The sequence below is a fragment of the Trachemys scripta genome, chromosome 5 (genome assembly GCF_013100865.1).
Source record: "Trachemys scripta elegans isolate TJP31775 chromosome 5, CAS_Tse_1.0, whole genome shotgun sequence".
In the NCBI taxonomy this organism is placed as follows: domain Eukaryota; kingdom Metazoa; phylum Chordata; order Testudines; family Emydidae; genus Trachemys; species Trachemys scripta.
Genome location: NC_048302.1, coordinates 29,493,337 through 29,501,834, shown reverse-complemented (window position 1 = coordinate 29,501,834; position 8,498 = coordinate 29,493,337).

Sequence of the window (8,498 nt, the reverse complement as noted above, 5' to 3'; positions counted from 1 at the left end):
AACATCTCCGTTTGGCTAGCATAGGCAGCTCACCACCTAAGAATGTGAATCACATTCTTAGGTGCCTAGCTCCCCCATGCATTGTATAGGAACCCTAGACACCTAACTCAAGTTTTGTGGATTGCAGTGTTGTTCCTGGGGTTTTATAGGTACTTAAAAATTAGGCATCGCAAGGCTTAAGTTCTTTGATGGATTCAGGCCTCAGTGACTTGCCCAAGGTCACACAGAACAGAGAATTGAACCTAGATCAGGGGTTTCCAACACGCGGCCTGTGGGCCGCATGCGGCCCGCGAGCTCCTCACAGCCCCCCCGCCCTCCTCCAGCGTTTACCTAGAATGGCTCTGGCCCGGCGTGCACTGGGGGCATGGCAGGCTCCCTGCCTGCCCTGCCCCCGCGCCGCTCCGGAAAGTGGAAAGAATCTGGGGAGGAGAGGCGCAGGGGTGTGTGTTGATGTTGCATCAGGCACCGCCCCCAGCAACTCCCATTGGCTGCGGTTCCCCATTCTTGGCCAATGCACACAGCAACACACACCCCTGCACCCCTCCTTCCCCAGGTTCTGTCGGCTTCCTGGAGCGGCTCGGGGCCAGGGCAGGCAGGCAGGCAGGGAGACTGCCCTGCCCCCGGTGCGCGCTGGGCCAGAGCCCACCCCCCGAACCCTTCCTGCAGTTGAACCCCCTGCCCTGAGCCCCTTGCCGCGCCCTGAGCCCCTTGCCGCACCCTGCACCCCGACCCCCCTGCCACACCCTTCCTGCACCCCAACCCACTGCCCTGAGCTCCCTGCCGTACCCTGCACCCTGACCCCCTGCTGCACCCCAACCCTCTTCTCTGAGCTGCCTGCCGCACCCTGCACCCAACCCCCGCCCATACCCCCCTGCCACACCCCGCACCCCTCCTGCACCCCGATCCCCTGCCCTGACCCCCTGCTGCACTCCTCATCCTTTCTGCACCCCCTGGCGGCAGGGAGGGGTGGAGTTGGGGTGAGGATTTTGGGGATGGGGTTGGAATGGGGGCAGGGAAGGAGTGGGAAGAGGTAGGGCAGGGCCTCATGGAAGGGGTGGAGTGGGGGCAGGGCCGAGGGTGGCGTGGGGGAGGTGTCAGTAATGCGGCCCTTGGGCCAATGTACTAGTCCTCATATGGCCCTCGTGGTCATTTGAGTTTGAGACCCCTGACCTAGATCTCCAGTCTCAGGCTAGCATGTATGGATCAATCTTTCTTTCAGTTGATGTTCAACCCAATCCTATGAGACTGGGTGCCCAGCCTTGCCATACAACATAGGGGCACTGTCCCAGTGAACAAGATGTTAATCTCAAGTCAGTTTCCCCCATCCCTTGAAAATGTGCTCAGGGTAAGAACTATAGAAATGGTTTGTACCAAAAACAGAAGGGAGAGGAGGGGCCTTTGAGAAGGTCAGGTTTCACACCCAGGATCTCTAGAACTTCTGCTTGGGACAGGTTTCACTTCTTCCCATTACCGGAAGAAGGGTGAACATATGTTAACTTTATGATAGGTTTCTTTTATGGTGTATAAATGTATCCACTTTAGCTGATAGAATTAGAACTCAGTTAATTTACTATTCACTAGAAGCTTATATCAGTGCAGCTCTTGCATCAGACATCATGTCTCTGACTTTGTTGAGTCATATGTACTGGAATTGTGCAATCAGATATGACCAAATAGACAACAATCATATCTGTAGGGAATCTGGGTTTTGTGATATTTCTAGTCATGTGTATATATATATAAAACAATCTAGATGAGTTCAATGTTCTCTCTAGAGACAAAGCCAATAAACTGCGTTGTGAGATTTATATAAAGAAGCAATTAGTCCCACTCAGAAAACACATTTATCATATATCCCAGCTGTAACTAGAAGAATTAACTGGGGTCTTTCTCAGGGAAAAAACTAGCAGCTGATACTCTTATCTAAAAAGGCATATATTAGTCCTCTTCTGCAAGCACTTACACATGCTTAACTTTATGCACGTGAGTAGTCCCAGTAAAGTCAATTGAACTATTCCTCTATGAAGTTAGGGGGTGTCCACCCACCGCTTGTAACATTTTGCAACACTGAAAAAAACATACAAAATGAAGGACCCACACCCTAATGTGTTATGTAATTTATGGACAGCCCCTTAAACATATGTGTAAATGCTTCCTGCATCAGGGCCATACTTACAAAAGCCCATCCTCTAAGGAGATCACATAATTTTCCTATTTTAGTTCTTTCTGGGAGGTAATTTAAAGCTTTCCCCCAAAGCTCGTGCTTAGGAGCTCTTTGTTTAAGTACAAAATGTTTCCTTCCATCTACTCTGTTTCATCAGACTTCTTCATGCAATCAAGTTATAATATCCTAATTTGTTACCAGACATATTGTCCTATCAGAACTAATGGACTGTATCATCTTTGCATAGAAAATGATCATAAGACGGACTCTGAGGACCTCCCCCAAACATTCATTAATATTAACAAAGAAAAAGTTAATAGTTAAAATTAAGTTAAAATTTCCATAAATAGCAAATGTCCTGATTCTTAAACATTTTATTTTAAAATGTTCCGTACTGTTGCTGAGATTTGGACCTAATGCATTTTCTGCATTGCTACTGTAAAGCCAACCATCAGAGGGAGGACAAGTTTATTAGCAAGTTATTTTCCCACAGTTGTATGTGGGAGAAATCAATGTGACTAATGTATAGATGAAGAAATTAGCTAAACTTTTAACTTTATTGATTAACTGACCTACTTAATTTCAAATTCAATTAGGAACAGGTGGTGGTGGTGACAAAGCAATATTTGCTAAACAGCCATCATAAGAACGGCAGTTTTCATGCACTGTAAGAAGTTGCAGACAATAGAGAAAGAGAGAGAGAAATAAGTTGGCTATTTTTAAGGCACGTTCTTTGTTATCAAAAACACATTTTAAATCTTCAGGCTTTGTGCTGAATGTAACACGAAATCACAGCAACTGTGACACTATCTGTGACCACTGAAAAGTATGTGATGATGCTACCAACTCAACAAAAGCTCCATCAGCTGAAAATAAAGATTACAAGCAGTTCACAGTGTTCTTTAAGTAGTCATCTGGCAGAAACACAACTTTGTCTCTTTTTCTTTGATGTCTAGAGTTCGTACTGTTGAGAATGTCTATACTGCAGTACACTATAGAAAACCTTTTAAAATCCTATTTTAATTTTTGTGTCCCCTCTATTGTCACCATTAGACAGGCACCACAGCCGTGGAGGTTGATCATTACAACTATCTACGGTCCTAACATTAGATCCTTGGTTCCATCAGTTGGTGTTTGTGCTTAAGGCTTCAGAAGGACCTAATGTGTAGCACTCTTTTCATGGCCAGGACACTTTATAGTTGTTATCCAGTTAATCTTCACAAGAGCCAGGGAATCTGAGACAGATAAGTTAAGTGCCTTGCCCAAAGCCACTGGTGGGGTCAGTGTGAAAGTAAGGACTAGAATTCAGAACTTTCTGATTCCCAGCCTGTGCCTAAATCTGACTGCTCCCTATATCTCAGTGTAATTTCTTCTTTAGCTGAAGTAAGTACATTGGTGAGTGAATGCTTAGCACCTAATTGCCACAAATTATAATCCTAAAGGTCTACTAAAATGCACTCTCCTATGTGAACAATGGTAGCCAATCAATACACAGCATAGCAAGGTGGGGGGAGGGGGAGGAGAAGAGAGCAGGGAGAGATATTTGGTCAAGGCCAGTGGAATTAAAAGAACCATGGCTTCTTAACTTGGATGAAGGACTGAGTCAACCCTACTGGGATTTGAACTTCTGTTTGTAAAGAATCTGGGTATTTGAAACTTGAGGCTGAGGTTCTACCTCACAAAATGAATATGGAAAAATGAGATCTTCTTATCCAACAGATCTACTTCCTTTATGTGGTCGCAGTCACATCTGTTGACTGGAGTGACAAAAATATTTTTTATTCCTGCTAGTGAAACTGAAGAGTCAACACAGCAGAGAGGTTTGGATTCTATTCCTTTTAGTACAGCAACAGAGTTTTAAAGTTTTATTCAGTTACACCTATGCAAAGCCACTGAAGGCACCTTGGGTTGCACAGGTGTCTTGAGGAGCTAATTTTCCCTATGGAGTCCGGTGCAGGTGAATTAGAAGGAAAACACCAAACCAGACGCAGGTTAGGAAGAAAAATATTTCTATTTGTAAACTAAGCAAGTGGGATGCAGAAATCATTCAGAGACAAACTGAGAACCCCATGATACCACTTTTACAGTCATTTTTCAGAGCAGAACCATGCTTTAAGGCCTTAAGCCATTCCCTCCAGCTAAATCTCTTTATTGAAATGTTCTGCACTAAAGCTTACATATAGAAAGATAATGGGTGCTGTCGTTTTTTACAAATAATCGGAACTGGAGTACAAAAATGAAGAAGGCAGATTATTCAACACTTAAATGCAATAGAGTTCCAATAATTGAAAAAAGTGGGAACTAAAAGAACCCCTCCTCCAAAAAAACAACCAACCAACCAACCAGCAACTGCCTGTCAGCAGGGCTGGCTCTACTGTTTTTGCTGCCCCAAGCAGTGCGCCAAATTGCCACTGGGGACGGCGGGGGTCAGCCGGAAGACAGAAGCTGCCGCTGAATTGCCAGCACCACGGAAACGCGCATGCCGCCCTAACGGCACACGGACTGCCCCCACCGTCCGTGGCGGCAATTCCATGCGCTGCTTGGGGCTGGAAAAACACACGGACTACCGCCCCTTGCATATTGCTGCCCCAAGCACCTGCTTGGAAGGCTGGTGCCTGGAGCCAGCCCTGCCTGTCAGACATTGGGTAATATTTCCAAAAAAGCTGTTAAGTGATTTAGGAGCCTGAGGCTATGTCTTGACTACAAAAAAGAAGTGTGTGTTTCACATTGAAATAGCTAATTCACCGCAAAATCCTAGTGGAGACAAGACGCAAGTAGTTTTTACCTCACTATAGCTAGTCAAGCCCAAGTGGGGCTATAGGATTGATTTTGACTATGAGTCTATTAGAAATTAGTTCTTTAAAAGAGAGAGACAGGATATTTTAAATTAAAACACAGTAGAAGGTGCAAAAAGTTGAACTCAAAGAGAGGTTCTGTGGCCTGCGATGTTCAGGAGGTCAGACTGGATGATCATGGTGGTACCTTCTGGTCTTAAAGTCTGAGTCTATAATCTTTTTGAATCCAATGCTAATTAAATTGAAAAGTGTCACGTTTTTAGAAGAGAGCTTTATGAAGAGATTTATGACTTCTTCTGGATCATTATGTTCTTATCATGATGTGTAAACAAAGGCTGATATGTTTATTTTATTTATAAATATATTATTGTTTTATTTATAGTTATATTATTATTGCTTATTACCTTTAATATCAGAAATGTCACATCTGTTTTTTCTGTAATACTCTTTGGAGAGCTCAACATCTCTTTGTCCATGTTTCATAACAACTGGGGAGTTTTCTTTGTTTGGGGGTTGGGTTTTTTTTGAAAGAGGGGAAAAATTTGAAAAACTCAACAACTCAAACCTTCTCAGGCCTCTTTTATACAATCTCAACTTTATTTTCCCTATGCAGGTCACTATTAGGCAGAACATAAAATTTAATTAATTCTGTTGAACCATCACAAGCAGTTAATTCGTTTCACAATATTTATCTTAACAAAACAAAGTTAGAGGAAAAAAATCACAGACCAAAAGTGAAGACTTGCTTAAATACATGAGCTCAGTTGAAAAACAAAATATCTGGTGGTGAGTGATGGAGAAAACTGTCAATTGGCTCTTGGAAAAATAAAATTGTCAGGCCAGTATTTCTGAGACAAAGTTGTCAACTACTGTATGTCTCAAAGAACAAAATGATTAGTTGCTGCATAAGGAAAAGTAATTGGATGTAAAAGAAATTTCAGATGCATATTTTTAGGCTAAGTTCTTAGCCATGTCAGTTAAATAACAGCATATTAATTCACTCGAAAACTGAAATTTATCATTTTTAACCTCTGCACTGTTTGAATTAAAGTAAACTTCAGCAAGGACATGCATGATATGCATAGCATAAACACAGAAGAAACTAAGGCCCCCAAGTTCTGCAAACACTTAAATACTTCTCCTCATCTGAATGATCCCACTGAGTTCAAGACGTGAATAAAAGGTGGTGTGTGTATCTTTATTATATAGATAGGCCCAAGACACAAATGACACATTTGAATCCAGAGTTTAATTTCCCCACTTTGTGGTGCATGTAGATAAAAGGTTTTGTTTTTTAAATATTTCCTAATGTGTGTCTTAAATTAATGGTGGGTAATCCATACTGAGATGAAGGCTTCCACCTCTAATAGGTCATAACTTTCTTTGTGACTGATATTTCCAAGCTGGATTTAATCTCAGATGTTTGAGCAAAATCACTGTAATTGCTTTTGAATTTTACTTGTATACATTAAAAAAACCCACCCCATGATCCACTCCTCAGTTTTGCATATGTGTAACTCAAGTATGTCAGAAGAAATCTTGCTCTAAGTTGTCTTGTTTTGTAGACATTACAAAGATCTAAAGCATTAGCCAGTTTTATAGGAAATTGGCTTAGTAGCTTCATGAGCTTTTGAAGTTCATCCAGGCACCCTAATATTTATGTTTTCTGCTTGATCTAAATCTAGAGCAGTTCAGAACATTTTAGGTGCAAAGAAATGCTTTAGCTTTGGGTTAGTATAAAGTGTGGCACCCTAAATCATTTCAACAATGTTGATCTACGTGAATTTGAGGAAAAAGCAATTCTACTTGCAGTAAAGGCCTGAAATACCCCACCACCTTCCTTATTTTACACACACAAAAAGCCTCTTGAAGTAGAATTCAGTGGGACAAAGCTTGTGTTTAAGTGTTTTGCTGATTCAGGACTTTGTGTCAGGAGATAGGTGGCTTTTCAAACTAGCTTGAATCCAGCATGCATGGGTAACAACAGCAATGAAACTGCTGTGGGTTTGGGAAGCGTCCAGATACCAGCTCCCCAAAGACAATAACTGGGCGGGTGTCGAGCAACCGTTAACCACGATTGTCCAGCAAGAGAGCTACAATGCAATGACTCACTTGCACAAGGCCACACCAGGGGAATTGCTCAACCTTGCCTGGTGACTCAGCAATACCCACCAGACGTGCCTGGACTTGTGTTCTCCAAGCACGTGGACTAAAGGTATAAAACAGAACACAGGGGCCCCAGGCTTGGCCTTTGTCCTTCCCCAAAATATGCTGTAAGCAACAAGTATGCTCAGAAGACTGATGATATCAACAGAGGAGACTGGCCCAGGTTTAAGGGAGAAACCTGTATATTAAGGACTGTAAATTCCAGTGGGGTGAGAACATTGCTTGATCTAAATACTGTCTAGTGCAGGAGTTCTCAACTTTCAATGTACCGCGACCCCCCCTTCTGGCAATAAAAATTACTACATGACCCCAAGAGAGGGGACCAAAGCCTGAGCCTGCCTGAGCCCCACTGCCCTGGGTGTAGGTGGAAGGGGGCAAAGCTGAAGCCCAAGGAAGGGCTTCAGCCCTAGTTGGAAGGTCTGTAACTTGAGCCTCACCACCTAGGGCTGAAGACCTCGGGCTTCGGCTTCAGCCTTGGGCGATGGGGCTTGGGCTTTGGCTTCGGCCCTGGAGCCCAGCAAGGCTAATACCAGTCCTAGTGACCCCATTAAAATGGGGTCACAACCCACAGTTTGAGAATCGTTGGTCTAGTGTGATAAGGGTTAAGGTTTAGATTGTGTGCTTATATATGTGTATGTTTTTGGTAACCACTCTGCGTTTTTGTCTACACTTGTAATCACTTAAAATCTATCTTTTGTAATTAATAAACTTTTTTTTACTGTTTATCTTTACCAATGAGTTTGCCCGAAGTGTGTGGTAAAGCTGCGCAGGTTTACAAAGTCTGGTGTATATCCACTGTCCATTGATGAAGTGGTGAACCAATTAATAAACTTGCATTACTCAAGAAAGGGTCTTGAGCAGTGCAAGATGGTATATTCCTGATGTACAAGGCTGGGAACTGGGGGGATTTGGCTGGTGCCTTTCTCTATGTGATTCATGTGTGGTTTTGAGAGCATTCGTGCAATCTAGATGGGTGTAGGGCTCCACATGCGGTTGTGCTGAGTGATAACAGCACCCAGAGGGATTTGCTGCTTGTCACTAGCAAAAGCACTGTGAGAGACAGCCCAGACTGGAGTGTTAAGGGGGCACAGCGGTCCCACAGTCCCAGGCTGCACCCCAGGGATCCTGTCACAGGGGTATATTATAGAGCTCTGTAAAATCATGAATGATGTGGAGAAAGTGCATAAGTACTATTTTCCCCTTCATGTAATACAAGAACCAGGGACCTCCCAGTGAAATTAATAGGCAGCAGATTTAAAACAAACACAAGGAAGTACTTCTTCACACAATGCACAATCTGTGGAACTCATTGCCAGGGGATGCCAGAGGTATAACTGGCTTCTAAAAAGAATTAGATAGCCATTGATGGACCT